Consider the following 18123-nt stretch of genomic DNA (forward strand, 5'->3'; position numbering starts at 1 on the left):
GGCCTGTTTGCCATTTTTAGTTGAGTTCAAAAGAAAGCATTTAAACAAAAATAAATAGCCTACAAAAGATGCAATAGAGCATACATTATGTAGCAAACATTGTGTATAATGTTTGCTAATCTGGGTTTTGACAACCAATAGGCCTAATAATCATCTACTAGCCTACAATCGGAGATGACTACCCATCAGACTATGGTCTTATTTATTAATGGTATGTTTTTAATTTAATTATCATAGCAGCATTAACATATGCATATAAGCCCAAACAGAAATGCACAGTTTGTGTGTGTGGCCAACACCAGGTATTCATCAAGGTGTGGGGTCTGTTTACACAGCCAGAAACAAACAAACAGCTTTATTTTATCTAACCTTATTGAGCTTTCAAAGTGCTCTCTGAAACTACACCTGAGATGGCTTGTGTACTTGAAATGAGAACATGAAAGGTTTGTTGTAGAGCTAAGCCAAATACATTGTTATAAAGGTCTTGACCTGCAGAATAACATATGGCAGTATAAAGAATCTACATGGCTCCTGCTTTGAAATACGGACCTTTGAAACATCACCTTGGTGCATTTTTGAAGGCTTATAATAAGGCAAGGAGCTATAGACATGGGACAAACTCTTAATGAGAGCTCTTGACCTCAGTTATAATGTCAATATAGTCAACAACTTGGGACACTGTCAAATATGGTTAAAATTAATTTAAACCTATTTAACAATTAAATATTTAAAAATCTGATCGTATAAGTGTGTTAACAATCCCCCTAAACACCTCAACTCACTATTTACAACCTCCAATTATAAGAAAAACACAAATGTTTAAAAAAAACTACAATTCCCTACATGTGTGTAATGCAGCTTGATACAAATAAGCACTAAAATTGTAGTTGTTCTAGTTTGCAAAGTAGGGCTGTAAAAACATATATCTACTGAATATATAAACACCTAGTTCAGACAAACTATTAATTATGCTGCATCTAGATGATCTACGTTAAGAAAATGTAAAAAAAGTTGTTTTTTAAAGATATTTTAGCAGAAACAGTGTTTTTTTTTTGCTAGATGGGATACAGCTACGCAATTTAGGGTTATGTTTGGGGTAGAATTCGGATGGAAACAGCGGATCTGTCTAGATGTGATACAACTTGTCTTAAATCGCGTGAAATGTTTGGTTTAGGGTTAGGTTTTGGGGATAGGATTAGGATAATAACAGCGCTCATCCGCGAGATTTTGCTGTTGCTGTATCCCTTCTAGCCACAACGCCGAAACAGCAGAACACGCAAACCCCGCCTTCAACACAATGCACTTCTGTAAACTTCTGCTACCAAAAAACTAATTTCTCAAAATCGAGAATGAGAAATTGTTGAAAATGATCATATTGTTGAGTTATCAAATTTTGTTTTCTGTAGTAAAATGTTGAATGTAATTTAAAAAGAAAACACGTGCAAGCTACGTTTCAGTGATAGCAGCCTCATAGCAACCACCATAGCAACGAACTATATAATACTTAAGGTAATATAATGGGAAGAAAAAAGTATTAATCCACATCAACATAGTTCGGGAGAATTTTAAGCCAATAATGGTTATTTAAGAACCTACTGTATGTGGCAGTCTGTCTTGTGGATTATGACTGTAAAATCATTGTATAACAGTTAAGTCATTTATTAAGTTAATCACTATTCATTCACCTTTAAAGTGTGCTGTGACAATAGCTGAAATCATGACTATAACTCATTGTGGAAAACATTTTATTTTTTACAAACTTTTACAGTATTTGTTTCAAAGGATTCAAGATTCAATACTTTGTCATTTTAACTTAGCTCACAAAAACAAAACACCTTACACACATTTACCACATTTGTACATTACAGTAAATAAGTAACATCACAATGGTAAACACACAATTTTGTCCTCACACAGACTATTGCGAATATGTGTGCTTAAAAACAGTATCTACGTTTTAAAATAAATCAGATCTAGTAAAGCATCATGTTTGCACAAGTAAGGCGAGCATTATATTACACCACCATAAAGGTTTCTATGATATGCTGCAACATATACTATACATTTTACATCTTTCTTTTTACAGAATACAATATCAGACTAAAAATTAACAAAAAATCTGTAGTGCTAGTTATCATATTTATCCAAATTTACATCATTATCACTCTTATCATTGTATACCAGTGTCTGTATGCTTGGCATGGGGAGGGCCTGACACAAGTGGGGGTTGTCTGCAGGAACAATGTCCGATAGATGTGGGTGAAACATCACAATGGCTTGATGTAGTTTTCTTTCCAGGTGTTGGAGGTGTTGAATGAGAGCAGCTTTTGCACCAGGCTGCTCAGTGTCTTTGATGTTAAAACACAGATGTTAGAGGCCTGCTCCTGATGGGGTGTTCAGTTAGGGGCCAGTCACACCAAAAGCGCTATAAACGCTTGCAAACGCAAGGCGCGACGCAATGCCTTTTTAAAAAAAAGAGCAGTGCGACGCGGCTTTTCATATTGCTAAGCAACCACCGAGTCAGCTGTCTTGTCAATCAAATATTGAAGCGTGAGCGCTCTTTTGCTGTTAACTGTCATATTAGCAGAAACTTTAAAAAGAGGGCGCTTGCTCTGACCTTGTTTGAGGGTGAGAGGTGCAGAAACACGCAGGAGAGAGTGAGCGAGTGGAGTCCGGTTCTTCAAAGCAACTGTAAACTTCACTCACCACAACGTAAGGCCTGCCTCTCCCCTCATTCGATTGGACAATGGAAAGACCCGAATGACGTCGGGCACTTCTCCGCTCTCAGCGCTCCTTCAAAAACGCGTGCGCGGCAGGCGGCAAAACCCGCAAGGCGCTCGGCGCGCAAACGCACCCTGCCCATAGAATATCATTCAAAAAAGGCGCCTGCAACTGCCATAAACGCTTTTGGTGTGACTGGCCCCTTAGACTTCTCATTTCCTTGTAAAGCATGCACTTTTCCTCAGCTGCCCGAGTCTTCATATGTAAGGCATCAATCCCTCGCCTTTTTAGACTCCTCGAAACATCATCTTCTTCAATCTAGAAGACAAAAGAAAACAAAATGCTATGTTATGTTACCAGGTGGTTTCTAATATGATTTGCAGGTAGTTAGTTTGTCAGATGGTTACTAGAGTGACTGCTGTGTGGTTACTAGGGTTAAGTAATTATACTTACAGTGTCATTAAAGCAGAAGTAGACATGCCAAGAGGGATCATATGATTCCTGAAAATCAATTGTCGCTACCTGCTTGGAGAGTCTAATGGCAATGCCCTGCCCATCTGAAGCAAAGCTAGGAAACACACATGCAAAAAAATGAATGTATTAGTTTGTATTATAGTCCTTTTTAAGTTCAAACCTATAATGTCATATTGTATCTACTTATCCACTTATAGCACTATACCTGGATATATTCTTCTCAGGTGGAGGAGGACTGCTCTCTCCCTTGATTCAGTTCTAGCCACATCTTTAAGGGTAGACTGGAAGTTTGAATCAGACTCTTGCCATCTTCTCCAGATTCTGTATTTTTTCCTCAATGTTCAGCAGAGTCCTCAATTCTACAATGGTTAGCAAATAATTAGTATTAAACGTTATGTACACACTTGATCAGAGAACAGTAACAGACAGATTACTGCTTACTCTGTTTCACCCTTTTTGTATGACTCACCAGTCCCATATCTACACATTACAAAAAGTACAGCACAAAAGTTAAGTAGCTAGTAAGCAGAAAGAATTACCGTGGTACACCTGACCAAACATATGTTACAAGTAAGGCCTTGGTGGTAATAGATTACTAATTACACCACATGAAAATTTGCAATAATGCTGCAATACTTTAATTTATAACCACCGGTGACAGTTTCCTTCAAAACTATGCCATTACTATAATCACACGTTGAAGCACATCAGCAACACCGTTTTTCAATATTTTACTACAGGGCTATTCAGATCTTACCCTGGAGGGCCAGAGTACTGCATAGTTAAGCTCCAACCCTGATCAAACACACCTGAGCAAGCTAATCAAAGTTTTCATGATCACTAGAAAATCACAGGTAGTTAATGTATTTATTACTGTACACGGAAAGGTAAGTATTAATGGTACATAAACTCTGTAGTGCTCCAGGCCTCCAGGGTAAGATTTGAATAGCCCTGTTTTACTATGTTCTTACCTCAACTTAGACGAATTGATACATACCTCTTTTTTCAATGTGTGCACTTTTAGTCTTTGTACAGCACCTTGTGAATGTATAAGCGTTTAGCCTAGCCCCAATCATTCATATGGCTCCAAACAGAGATGAATTTAGAAGCCACCAAACACTTTCATGTATTTACACGAGTAAGAATGGTGGCACAAAATAAAACTTTTGTTTGGAGCCATAGAAATGAATGGGGCTAGGCTAAATGCCAACACATTCACGAAGTGCTGAACAAAGACTAAAAGTGCATGCATTGAATAAAGATAGGTATGCATTAATTCATCCAAGTTGAGCTAAGAACATAGTAAAATATTGAAAAACGGTGGTGTTTTCCTTTAAAGACGTCTGTAATTACCATAGTCTTACATAAAAACATTAAACTCTTACTTGAACTTGTAGAACTGAATCAGTCTGATGATGTAGTCCCTTTTCCATCTACAGACAGTGTCTGAAGAAAAGACAACATTACTACCACTCTAATAAAGTCATTCATTTCATGTTACTTCTTAACATGATTATATTTTATTACTGTACACGGAAAGGTAAGTATTACATTTGCAATATTCTTTGTTAATAGTATTCATGACATTCTTACAGTATTTAAGACTTTAACTTCAGTTCCTTACTTATTGGTTTCGGTTGGGCTAGCTTTTTTCCATCTCTCCATGTCTCCTTCAGAAATCAACACTATACAACAACAATAACAGAAAACAAGACACGCATCAATCCTAAATGCACTTATAAATGGAATGTAATATTCTCCCATCTGCAACTAATTGTTACCTGCTTCTTATGTGCATTGTTTACCTGGTGCCTCTCTGATGACATGAGATATCTTCTTGAGGAGCGAGAATCAATATTTTCTCTGCTTTGTCTACTCTTTGCAGGAGCTGCACCTCTGAAAAGACAATTTAATCTACTTATAGTATGCTTGCCATTTTGTGTGTGATCAACTTCACTCCAGAAAATATAAAAATGTATAAACAGTGAACCACCAGCTCAGAATTTTGAAAGGTTATACAGCAGTAGACACACCTAGGTCAGTTGATTTCCACCGTCCATAATGCAAAAGGGCATCAGTCAGTAGGTCAAGGCGATGAGATGGAGTCATCTCCTTTGTGACTCTGGCAAATCTTTGGAGGAAAGACCACAGCCTTTCCATTCCTTCCCCGTCTGTGAGCCCAAACCCATCAAGCCATCTGGTACTGTACTTGATCTATGATTAAAGCAAAGTGGTAAAATATCACATACTGTACACAAAGCATGACCCTACTGCTTATGGTATTTTATCTTTTAATTTGTAAAAATATTAAAGCTGTTCTTTTTATTACTTTATATTAATGTAATTATTATACAAATTAGGTAATCTGCATAAAAAGAAACAAAGGAAACCAATTTGGTTATAACAATCCTCTGCTTATAGTGATTAGTTTGACCCAGACAGATTTGACATAAACGGTTTCCACTGGATTGTCTTACACATTGCATCTCTGAAACAAGTTTAGACAAACGTCAGGTTGGAAAAATGTTAGATTAAAGATTATTTTAGGCATTTCTGGCTAATTTCAGCTTTGTAGTGCATAGACAGGAAAATTTGAGGCCAAACAGGGAGTGAATGATGTGTGTTATATGTCCTGATATCCCTATAAAGTCAATGAATTACCTGGCAGGGCAATTTGTGTCCATAAACATGAAATGCTGGTACGGCCAAGGCAATGTTGTGTGATATGCCCTCACCTGATTTCTGATTAAACATAGTATGACATAAATAAGTAAAAGGTCTTTTCTTAAAAACAATAATTCAGTTTTACACAGAAAAAAGGGTGCTTACCTGCAAATGTGAGGCAATAACACAGGCAAAGTAACAAACAGACTACTCGCAGGTGTATGTTCTTTTCCTCACATCTTTGAAGTAGCGCATCAATGACATACAGGGGATAGGCTAATCTATTTCAACACAAAAATGTGAATGATAAAACACTTTATACTGAGGAAAAGTAAAAAATAATTATACAATCTCCAGCATCACATTCAATACCTAAATACTCAAATCTAAATTGATCTATGCCCAGCCCTAATATATATATATATATATATATATATATATATATATATATATATATATATATATATATATATATATATATATATAAACATAAACTTTGTTAGATTTACCATGTTAATAACTGTGGAAATGCATCATCACAGTCTGTGAAAAAAGACCATTATAATACAAAAAGCTTTTCAATTGGTAAATGCATGTGTACAAATAAATGCCTCTTACAATGCCTCTTTTTGGAGGCACTGCCAATTTCTTTGTAGCAAGCACTATGGCGTGTTCTGGATCCAGGTGCCATGTGTGTGAGTTGGAGAGTGAGTGCGTGCCAGAGTAGGAGAGCTTTTGCAGGTGATGGCTCTTAAAAGAGCCACTGGTTTAAATGTTGTGGAGTGTGTAGATGGAGTATGAGATGTATGTGAAGAAACTGCAAGACAAAAAATTGTGAATTACAAATTTTGGATTTTTTTATTCTTTTTTTTACTAAACATTGTATGTGTATAACTATTGACAACAAACCCCAAGATCTGCCCACTATTATAAGACTATATAATAACATAAATAAATAAATAAAACGGCAATAGATTAAAACTGACCAAAAAAGAAGAATCTGAATGTCTAAAGATTTCTGAATTGTACATCAAATGTATTAATTAAAAGCATGGTGTTGTTGTTATTGTTTTTTACTATGCATAAAAAGGCTGAACTACTGTGGTAAAAGCATATGGTTTGCTGTTAACTTACTGTACTACAAAATACCACAGTAGAAGTAAACTAACTGCGGTAGAAACATGGTACGATTTGTGTACTATAAACACAAAATACCACAGTAGAAGTACATTGGTAGTTAATTCCAAAAATATGAATATAATAAAATGATCGAGGATCTGTCACGTTATGTTAATGGTAACTTAACTAACATAACGTGACTTTTAATCACGCGCTAATCACTATTGTGAACAAAAAGAATGTAATATAGATGACCAATACAATTCAGACAACATTTAGAAGCCGATCTGGATTAATAAAAAACATATAATGAATTTAATATCGAACAAACAGAAATGTAATGGTATACTCACAAAGATGTGGCGACTGGCTACGTTTGTAAATAGATGATAAACATCGCGATGATGTGCGAACGAGATTTGGGTCACGGCAGGGGCGTAGCCACGGGTGTGCGGGAGCCACCCACAGTGGCACACCTAAAATGGATGCAGAATATTTATTTATAGTTTCAATAAAAAAATGTTTACTAAACCTGGGCTGTTGTTGTTTACTTAGAATATATATATTTTTAAAATCAACCATTTCACGCGTAAGTTAAAAATATTTAACTCTAAATATCCGACCCCTTGTGTCCATGGCGACGGTCATGATTGTCACGTGACACACCGCAACAACAATAATGTATGCTATTCGTCTTATTTCGTTTTTTATTAAAAAATATTAACTTGCTTACCATGTCAACTATCTGTTATAAATTATCTTGATCTATAAGGAGATGAGTCCTGTCCACCGGATTTACAGCACCTGAATTCCTCAGCGTTTCTGGTTTTCTTGCCTGTGACACACACATATTTTATGATGCACACCCAGAGTTTTTTTTCTGGCTACGGGTCACGCTTCTTGAATGCGATGAACAGTATCGTATGGTATAGTACGATTTAATCTATGCTTTGGATGTATATGTTCAGGACAAACGTAATAGCACTGCAATAAATTGGCTATATTAGGTTAAGGACCAACGTAATAGCACTGCTTATATTAGGTTAAGGACCAACGTAATAGCACTGCTTATATGTTGGCATGTAACGTAATTGCGATTTGCAAAATAGTTTCCTCCGAACGTATTTCATGTGATACAGGGTTGAAATTTTGATGTAACAGAACTCAAATGAAAATAAAAACAAACTTTTTTTGTTTGATGTTTTAGTATTTACATATATTCAAATATACCTTTAGAGCTCTGACACAGAAGCAATGGTAAAATGAGCTTCAAATTTCAACCCGATCAGATAAATCATTAATATTTTCTCAAGATGTATTTTTGTGAGCATGTAACTTCTTTATTAAAAACTGACAAAAATCTACTAATTTTCTCTGCTGTTGTAGTGTGGCTGTATACAAGCAATAATCAGGATCTAATGTATGTGGAGATCACCGTAGTAAATCCAAAAAGAGAGACATAATCTTGATGAACATGAGAACATACAGGTAAGCAAGACATGAAACAACCACCAACAAACATACAATAGAAGTGGCACATATATGATGATCGCTGGAAACAATGAACACCTGGATTCAGTACAGCTGGGTGGGGCATCACAAACAGAACTAAGGGAAGTACACCATAATTAAAAATACAAGATAATAAAACACAGAAGCACAATTTGTGCATACAAGTTTTATTTTCTCACTTTTTCCCTTATGTCAGAATTCTGCCCCCTTAGTATGGAAGAAAAGGATGTGAGGATAGGACCAGAGGATAAAAATAAACACATCGAGTTTATAGTCTCCCAAAAACATGCTTGAAACGGTTTTAATATGTACGTTGCATGTGTCAAATGCAACAATATTAAGTATATTGCTTTTACAGCCTGAAATGAGTCCACTTTTATAATAATGTATAAATGTATCTGTGTTTAAACATGATTGTGAGGCAGAGGGGGGTTACAAGTAGTTCAGGTTTTTATGACAAAACAATTCTGCATAGAATCCTGTGTATCCTTGCTCATACTAGTACTAGCATTACTCAGATAAACCTTGGTACTTGGTACAGGTTACTTATTTATGGGTTGCTACAAGTAACCTGCACTCATTTCAATTAGGTTTTATGAACTTAATGTTCTTGGTATAATTATGAATATAACTTCAGAAAATAAATCTAAATGTCTATCTAAGCACTAAAGTGAATAACTTTACATTAACATATTTTGTCAATAACAATTAAATTCAATTGAAGAAGAAAACCATAGGAAGACAGATAATTATTGAAAACAATAACATTTATTTAATGGCAAACAGTGGTACCTTTAACTATACACAATCACTTCTGAACAATGGTAACTACAAAACTCAAAGAATAAACAGAAACTAAACTTCTAAATCTCAGAGATAAATGAACATTACAACTAACAAGTCTTTCTTTTTAGTTAAAAACACATAAAATAGCGTTCACTTTCAAATTTTACTTTGCAAATGCAGTCACATGTTCATAAAAATCATCCAGGTATTTCAACACAACATTATTAAGTTAATTACAAATTTAAGTGGATTATACATGATAAAATTAAGTCGAGTTTACTCAATGTGTAAATTTAGAATTGCTCAAATTAATCACATTTTTATATTATTATATTATATAAGTATTTGGTAAAAAAACAAGAATTCAAAATATTTAATACCGTTTACTCATTTATTTTTGTTAAATTTATTAAGGCATAAACTATTTTTACAGTAGGGAAAAATTTTGTGGACAGTGTGTATACAGTTGCCTGACTATATAAAAATTTTGATAAAATAGCAAGCTTATAAAATGTAGCATTACTATAAACTGCTAAATATTCTAAATCGGCCATTCCCAAACTGTGGTCCGCGGACCACTAGTGGTCCGTGAGGCTACTGCAGGTGGTCCGTGTAAAGGCAAAATTAAATATAAAAAAAATATATATTTTTTTCTTAATAAAATATATTCTAAGCATAGGTTTTAAAAATCTGTTGTACTGATGTGATGACCAGTTTTAGTTTTAGTGCTAGTAAGCCTATTTAGAAGTGCAGATAAATTTAGGACTTTGTGTAGACATATTTTATTATGAGTATTATGAGGTGGTCCGCGAAAATTCTTGATTACAAATAGTAGTCCACACACACAAAAAGTTTGAAAACCCCTGTTCTAAATAATGGTTTGGCAACAGTGCCACCTGCTGGCCAAAGCAGTGGGCTGTTGCATTAAGCAAATTGAACAAAACTCAGTTGTTAATTCAGGTAATCTGTCTCGTGATGCTTCCTTTCTCAACTCAGATTTATGATATTTCATCATGTGTGTGCACATGATAGACTAACAATTTTAGTGAACAGCCAATAGATTTCAACATTGAAAAATTAGGTATGCTTATTATATTTCTCCATTGAAAATAGTAATATGCGCTAATAGGAGTTTATTAAGCATAAGCACACTGCAGAAAGCAACAGCGTTTGCTTTCAATTAAGTTGATTAGGAAAAAGGTCTCGTGTTTTATCGCTTCCAAGCATTCATTCATCTGCTTCATGGGAAGTGATGCACAATCTCTGTTCATCTGTTCTCTTCACAAATAAAAACACATATTTTAACTTACCGTTATATGCTCGTTTTGTAAGTTCATGATTAAAAATTCACATACACGCAGTCAAGCTCTTTATTTTATTGCATTTTCAAATTTATTTATGTAGCGCTTTTCACAATTTTTTAATTGTTTCAATTGCTTTACATTAATAAAAACTATGTGTTGCAATGTAAACTTATGCTACAGCATCAGTTTATGCTTTGTTTTCATTTTAACCAATAACCAAAGTGCTGTGGGTTTTCAGTGGAAATGAGCTGCATGTGTGGTTTGTGTGTGTTGTGTTGGTTTCACTAAAACATGTAATTTAACCATTAACTATTTCCAAAGAAGATTGACTTCTACATTTCTTAAAGAGCCACTATTATCCCACTCATGATTTTACATTTCCTTTGATGTGTAAGTGTGTGTTAGTACATGTTAACGACATGCAAAGTTATGAATCAATAATCAATAATGCAAGTTTTCGTCTTCAACTGAAATCTTTATTCTTACACTACAATGAACGCAAGCATTGTAGGCGACAGTTTACTTCTGCAATGAGTTGACGTGGACACCATGCACATTATTATAATTCAGCCCCCCCCCCCCCAAAAAAAATGCGAATAACCTACTGCAGAGCCAGCCAATTACATTTATACAAGACCAGAGAACAGAGGAGCATGTGTTGCGACCACTGTGATTGGCTATTGGCCACACTTTAGACACGCCTTCCTTCAATCGATAACACTTACGCCCAGTGTGAATGAACCGTAACACTTGTTGTTTGTCATTTCTATGCCCACAAATGTAGACATGGTTTAATGTTTTAGTAATCCTTCAACGTGATCTCATGAGAATACGTGTGTATTTTTACGTTTCAGTGTGGTTGTACAATACGTACATTTACTTACGTTTAAAACACACTGAAATGTCTAATATCAACGTTTTGACAGGACTAATACGTAAATTATTTGGGTGATTCTCACGAAACCATTGAAACACCACGGCACTAATGATTTTAGCTATAAAATGTGTAATATAGTAATATTAAAAAGCATCAGAATTAACACAATACTGTGTTCTACCTTGCACAATGTGTGATTTCAACATAAGAATTTATAATTTGTCAATTTTATCTCATTTTCTGCTGAAATTCTCATTACGCAATGTGTCCGGCTGTGTTTGAACGTGCGTTATGTTGTAATTTAATCAAATTAACACAAAAATATTTAGAAAAAAAATAAATTGATGTTTTGCTAGACTACTGTAGATGACAGAAAAAATATTTACTGAATATTCATGTATAATAATAATGAAGAAAAATTTGGAAAATGATGTGTCCATGCCTGATATTCTCATCCTCTGCAACACTTTTAGAGAACAGTTTAAGCACACATACAGAATTTTAATAAAGTTTGATTTTGAGTGACCAAGCACATGGACCAGTTACTTCAAGATGGCTACCAGGTAAGATCATTTTTTTACAGTTAATTTGAAATATTGTCTTGTCAGAATGCTTACACGACATTTTGATTATCATTACCGCAACAGATGCTTATTAAATGTTAATTTAATTAATAGAAGCATAATACTTTGATTTTAAATCCATGTGCAGAATCTCCAAATTATGTTCTTTCAGGTTTGTCATGTCATTTTGAAAATATGTCAGTGTTGATGTTTTCTGACTGTTGCGGTAATGAGATTTTTTAGGACTAATTTTTTAAATTATGTTACAAAAAGTGTTAAATGATAAGTAAAAGTGTTTAAATTAATGTTCCCATTTACTCCAGACTTTGTTTTTCAATGTCTGGTGGGAAAAAAAGTAAATTTAAGCAATTTTTAAATTTTCATGCTTGACATTTTTAAAACCAAGTTTTCGTGAGAATCACCCATTTACGTATTTACAGCTTTACAAACGTACAAATTTGTACGTAAGTTATTCCTATTCTTAAATATTAAAATCGTGGGCATTGGCGTTTCTTACTCATAACAATGACGTTTTCAGTCATATTTTCTGACTTATTTATTTAAGACAGTTTACCCATTTACCTAATGAAATTATTATAATATTCAGAGAATTTTACAATATGTGACATTTTAAAACTTGAAAATGAATAGCATTTCTGTATTTATATTTAGTTTGTTTGCCATGACACACAAAAGCGCAGTTCTCATCCGCAACCGTAAAGTCAGCGTTCGTTAAAGGCGTTCTAAGCGAAACTGCGAGACGTTAGTTTTTGTTGACGTTTGAATTGTTTTCAAACAGACGGAGCGTAGCTAACTCCTCCCCCTCCCCGTCCCTTCCGTGCTTTCATGAACGCGCCCAACCCCCACCCCCAAATCCTTCTTGTCGTTTATTGGCTGGAACACTTTGTTATGGTTTCTGTTTGTAGGTTTGGCCACTGTGTTGTTATTGCCGTTTGTGAAGCCTGGGCTGTCTACTGAGATCGCGTTTTTTTACAGTTTGATCAGCGGACAGGCAGCAAGCAGATAGTGAGGAGATGTTTCCGGTATGTAACAAAAAATGTTTTATGGTCTAAAAATTCGTTTAGGGCACCTTAAATGTGAATTCAAATTAGTGATGGTCGTTTTAGAAGCACTGCTTCATGAGGCTTCGAAACATTTACGAATCTTTTGTTTCGAATCAGTGGTTCGGAGCGTGTTTCAAACTGGCCCAAGTCACGTGATTTTAGCAAACGAGGCTTCATTACGTCATAACTGTTTTGAAACGTTTCGAAAATCCGATGGTTCACCACTAGGGGGAGTTGATCACATGACCAGTGTCTAATATGTTTAGGTGATCTCGGGTCAGTTTTATTATGAAAGTTCATAAAACATTTATTCTTCTGACTAATAACACTGCCATTTTGTCTACTTTTTGGTTATAGACAGATTTAATGACAAAAATGTGCATAATTAAAAGGGTAGTTACACTGTTAAATATTTCCCTGTTAAATAACAGGAAATTACCTGCAGCAGGGTTACCATTATTTTCCTGTTATTTTAACAGTTAATTCATGTTAATGTTTTTTTACAGTGCACTCCCCGTAATGTTTTTTAACAGTTAATTCATGTTAATGTTTTTTTACACTTGCACTCCCCGTAATGTTTTTTAACAGGAATTTACTGTGAATCACAAAAAATACAGGAAACAACTGGCAGCAGTGTTACCATTATTTTCCTGTTAAATCACCATTTATTTTGTTTCCATTAAATATTGTTAATTATTTTTATCATAGTAACGTGTACCACTGAGTGTTATAGACATTTTTCTAGATTGATTTAATACAAGAATAGGCATAATCCATCAGATAACACTTAAGTAAAAGAAAACTAATAGTCCGTGTTGAAATTAACTTTTTTATTGTAATACAAACACTGTACTTACAAATGTAGGCACACATGAATCAGACAAATCACAGAAATATATTGTATATCATGTTCATTGCTGACATATTTTGCTGACATATGGATGGAAAATAACAACTGCGTCTGTCTTAAACTAGCAAAGACACTTGCGTTTGGCTTTGCATTGTGTCAGTGCAAGATAGGGCCCTAAACCTCGACATTTAATGTTCCATGAATTGCTAAGATTCAAATAAAAAGACTCAAACCAAGGATATACACTCTTGACTCCTGGTCATATAAAAATGTTACACATAGGCTCAGATTAATCACAATCAAATCTAATTTTCTCATGTTCATGGCTTAAAAAGTAGCAAATACATTTTACACCCAAATACATGGTTCATTATAAAAATTTCTGACCCTCAAAACATATGTTACCTAAACCACTAAAATTCAACATGTATGAATACATTAAAACTGATACTTAACTCATCATCAATAAAGAACAATAAACAAAATAAACAAATAAAAAAACAGTGTCACTGCTTAGACCACTAACCATTTTCTCAAAGCACACAATGAGGATCCTTTGCGAAGTCTTGGGTCTGTATATGAGAGAGAGAGAGAGAGAGAGAGAGAGAGAGAGAGCGAGAGAGAGAGCGAGAGAGCGAGAGAGAGAGAGAGAGAGAGCGAGAGAGAGAGCGAGAGAGAGAGCGAGAGAGAGAGCGAGAGAGAGAGCGAGAGAGAGAGAGAGAGAGAGAGAGAGAGAGAGAAAGAAAAAGATGAGTTCCATAATTTTACATTTTTAATCCAAAATGTATGGCTTGACCTAACAAAAGCTAATGTATACATCTTACTCACCATTTTCAAATGCAATCCCACTGAAAGTCCATGAGCTTGCTCAAGAGGCTGGCGACATGTGAATTGACAGTTCTTCTTTTTTCCCCCTTTGCAGCATTTGTCCCTTTTTGGGGGTTTATACCCACAAAGTCTCTGAAAAATTATACACTTGTTAAAAATCGAGTAATTCACACAGACTAACAGCACATCAAAGACAACAAATGTACATGAACTATCCTCAACATGCACTAACTGATTTTCAAAATCAAAGTTAATTGCTAAATCTCATCACCAGACCTGTTAAAACCATGCTTGCGCCACAGCTAGGCCAGAAAAAATGTAAGTGTTAGCAGACAATATCTTACCTCTGGATGAATTCAAGCGTGAAAACAGGAAAAAAGACGCCAGCCCTGTCACAAAGGTGGACTGGATCCCTTCGCAAATTTGGCCCTCAAGGCTGAGCATCCAGCACTGGAAGCGTCTTCTCGTTTCTCCTAAAACAGAATTTTTTTTTAACTGTGAAATTTCTGTTTTAGCTGTAATTTTGAATACAGTTTAGTTTGATACCATTGAATTCACTACATACAACACTAAAGACAACTGTCATATCTACAACCAACTTACCAAGAAGTATCAGACGAGGAGTTGCAGGTATAGAGAGTGAACTCTTAAGGTCAGCTGCAGTGGCATATCCCTACATAGAACAAATTAAACACAATATTAATGACATAAGACCATCACTGAGTGAGTGAGTGAGACAGACAGACAGAAAGACAGATGAGAAAATAGATAGATAGATAGTTAGATAGATAGATAGATAGATAGATAGATAGATAGATAGATAGATAGATAGATAGATAGATAGATAGATAGATAGATAGATAGATAGAATGAGAGATAGAATGAGAGATAGAATGAGAGATGGAGAAACAGGATTAAGCAAGTAAGAAACCATTCAAATTTCCACCTGGTTCTGAGATATGGGATATCTTGAACAGCAGTGTTATCAGGGATGGTACCTTGCATCTGTAATAAAAATAAATAAATAATAAATAAACAAATGTAAACATTGATCTACAACTCAATGATAATTAAAAGAGCAAAAAAAAAAAATAGGATGCACTATGCCAATGCAATAAAAAAGTGAATAGCTGTTAACATGGCTAGATACTGCACTAGCCCGATCAGTAGCGTACTGTTTTTGCTGGATTTACCTGATATCATAAAACATATATATAAAATAGTCACAACAGCATGTCTGGTAGCCCAAACAGCTATAATTCATCAAAGACAAGCAACTGTCATGAATTCATTAAATAGAGTTTTAGACCAACTATCAGTAAATACATTTATAGCCGTTTGATTTTCAGGATGAATCTGCTTTAACCAGATGTGCACATGGCAATAATGCCACACAAACCAGACCACGGGAATAATAAACGTTATAGTTGTTTATAGATTTGGATCGTTCTATACATAAACGGACATTAAAATAAGCGCATTCTTAAATTAATGGACAAATCATCGAAATGTTGCTAGCTTGAATCACCTTGCCTTATTAACTAGCTAAGTTACTTCATTTCGTGTGGTGTAAGTCCCCGTAAGTCCGTTGCGTTTAGTATACATCAACATCACTGATAGATGATTAAAACTATGCATGACTTTTAAGAAACTCTTTAAACTCACCTGATTTTGGTCAATGACCGCGATCTTCCGACATGGTTCTCCGTGTTGGTCACCGGTTAAAATGCCGCCTTCTACGTTACTTCACAGGATGCAAAAAAATACTGTATGAACATGTTATTTCAAATAGTGCCGCCAAATCAAGTGGCGCCTGCCGTGCTGCGTGTCATACGGATATTTACACAGTTTTCAAAAAGAACAGGAGAGACACACACATTCGGAGTGCAGTTACTCAATAAATGTATAAATAATAAATAATAAATGCCGTCTCGCGTAAAATCTGGAGTGTATTAATAGGGTAATAAATATTATACCCACGATAACAAAGACATTTGCGTATGAACAGAAAACATTGAGGTGTTAAATAACAGGAATGAGGTGTATTTAACAATAAGATGTTAAATAACAAAAATGAGGTGTTATTTTACATATATCTCCTAAAATTAACAGTAAGGCGCAGTTATTAAAAATAACAGGTTAATCATGTTGAAATTTGGCCGTAAATTAACAGAAACATTTTACAGTGTAGTTTTAATGATTTGTTTGCCCTAAATAAAACTAAAAACACATAATACACTTTTAACTATGTCTTAATTAAGTTAAATATTTTTTTAAACTTATTTTAATACAAATCTTGCTATTATTTTGTTAAAAAAGTGTAAAATGTTTGGACATATCTGCTTTTACACAATTTTGACCAGCAGGGGTCGCCAGCGTGTGTGGTGTTTCGAAAAGCTTAATTTCTCCCATCACTAATTCATATTTCCCGCCTCAAGAAGCTTTACTACACTGTAAAAAGATTCCGTAGAATTTACAGTATTACTGGCAGCTGGATGCCAGTAACTTACTGTAAATTTAAATTTATGTTATTTACTGACAACAGTTTGTTCAAAGTTAAATGAACATTAAACATTAACAAGTCTTTGTCTTACAGAATAAAAATATAAAATAACAGCCTCATGCAAAGCATTCTGGGAACCAAAAATCCTCATCAACCTTTTTCTGGGTTTTTCCTTCAGATTTTGTTTCCCAGAATGCTTTGCTTGAGGCTGTTATTTTAGTTTTATTCTGTAAAGATACAGACTTGCTAATTTTTAATTTTCATTTAACTTTGAACAAACTGTTGCAGGTTAATAACATAAATTTAAATCTACAGTAAGTTACTGGCATCCAGCTGCCAGTAATACTGTAAATTCTACTGAATCTTTTTACAGTGTACACATTAGGTGTGTTGGACATTGGCTGTGGCTGGATGTAACCGATCGGCGAGATTAGCCGCGTGCAGGCGGGGAGGGGCTGAAAACGGAGACGTGAAGTCGGACACGCTGTGGTTCCCGTAGTTTGCGGCATTTACGTCAAGCATGGCTGATCACGTGTCGTTTGCTTGCTTAATCGCATTAAACATGATTTGTTAGATGTAATCTTCATAAAAAGTGAATTATACTGTTTTGAATGTCCATGTATGAGCATGAATGGAACAGAAGAGGCTTACAGCATCTGTTTTTACAAAAATAAAGTTCAACATAAGCATATTATTTAAATACCAATGTAGTGGGGTCTACGTTTTTTATCCATTTTATTTTGATGAAGAATAAACAATATATGTACACATACATACAAATACTTTCCATACACGTAATGACTTTTATACTGTACAGACTGTATATTCGATCCCTTTCCCCTAAACCAATCTCCAAAC

General features: G+C 34.8%; 2 long non-coding RNA genes across 7 annotated transcripts; both read right to left on the reverse strand.

The window, feature by feature from the left end:
* Window positions 1-1766: 1766 nt before the first annotated feature.
* Window positions 1767-8124, reverse strand: LOC135721529 (uncharacterized). Of its 6 annotated transcripts, XR_010521502.2 has the most exons (12): window positions 7712-8124; window positions 7332-7454; window positions 6478-6676; window positions 6025-6140; window positions 5857-5937; window positions 5229-5409; window positions 5001-5091; window positions 4820-4880; window positions 4581-4641; window positions 3401-3554; window positions 3175-3289; window positions 1767-3039 (listed from the first exon to the last, which is right to left on the reverse strand). It is a non-coding gene; the product is annotated as an uncharacterized lncRNA (long non-coding RNA). The 6 variants fall into 6 exon arrangements; XR_010521503.2 differs by having other exon boundaries at window positions 3244-3289; window positions 7332-8124; XR_012335404.1 differs by having other exon boundaries at window positions 4789-4880; window positions 7332-8124.
* A 6638-nt stretch (window positions 8125-14762) lies between these two features.
* Window positions 14763-15751, reverse strand: LOC141281006 (uncharacterized). The gene is made up of 4 exons (XR_012335356.1): window positions 15709-15751; window positions 15366-15435; window positions 15107-15235; window positions 14763-14894 (listed from the first exon to the last, which is right to left on the reverse strand). It is a non-coding gene; the product is annotated as an uncharacterized lncRNA (long non-coding RNA).
* Window positions 15752-18123: the final 2372 nt, after the last annotated feature.

The sequence above is a fragment of the Paramisgurnus dabryanus genome, chromosome 18 (genome assembly GCF_030506205.2).
Source record: "Paramisgurnus dabryanus chromosome 18, PD_genome_1.1, whole genome shotgun sequence".
Lineage (NCBI taxonomy): Eukaryota > Metazoa > Chordata > Actinopteri > Cypriniformes > Cobitidae > Paramisgurnus > Paramisgurnus dabryanus.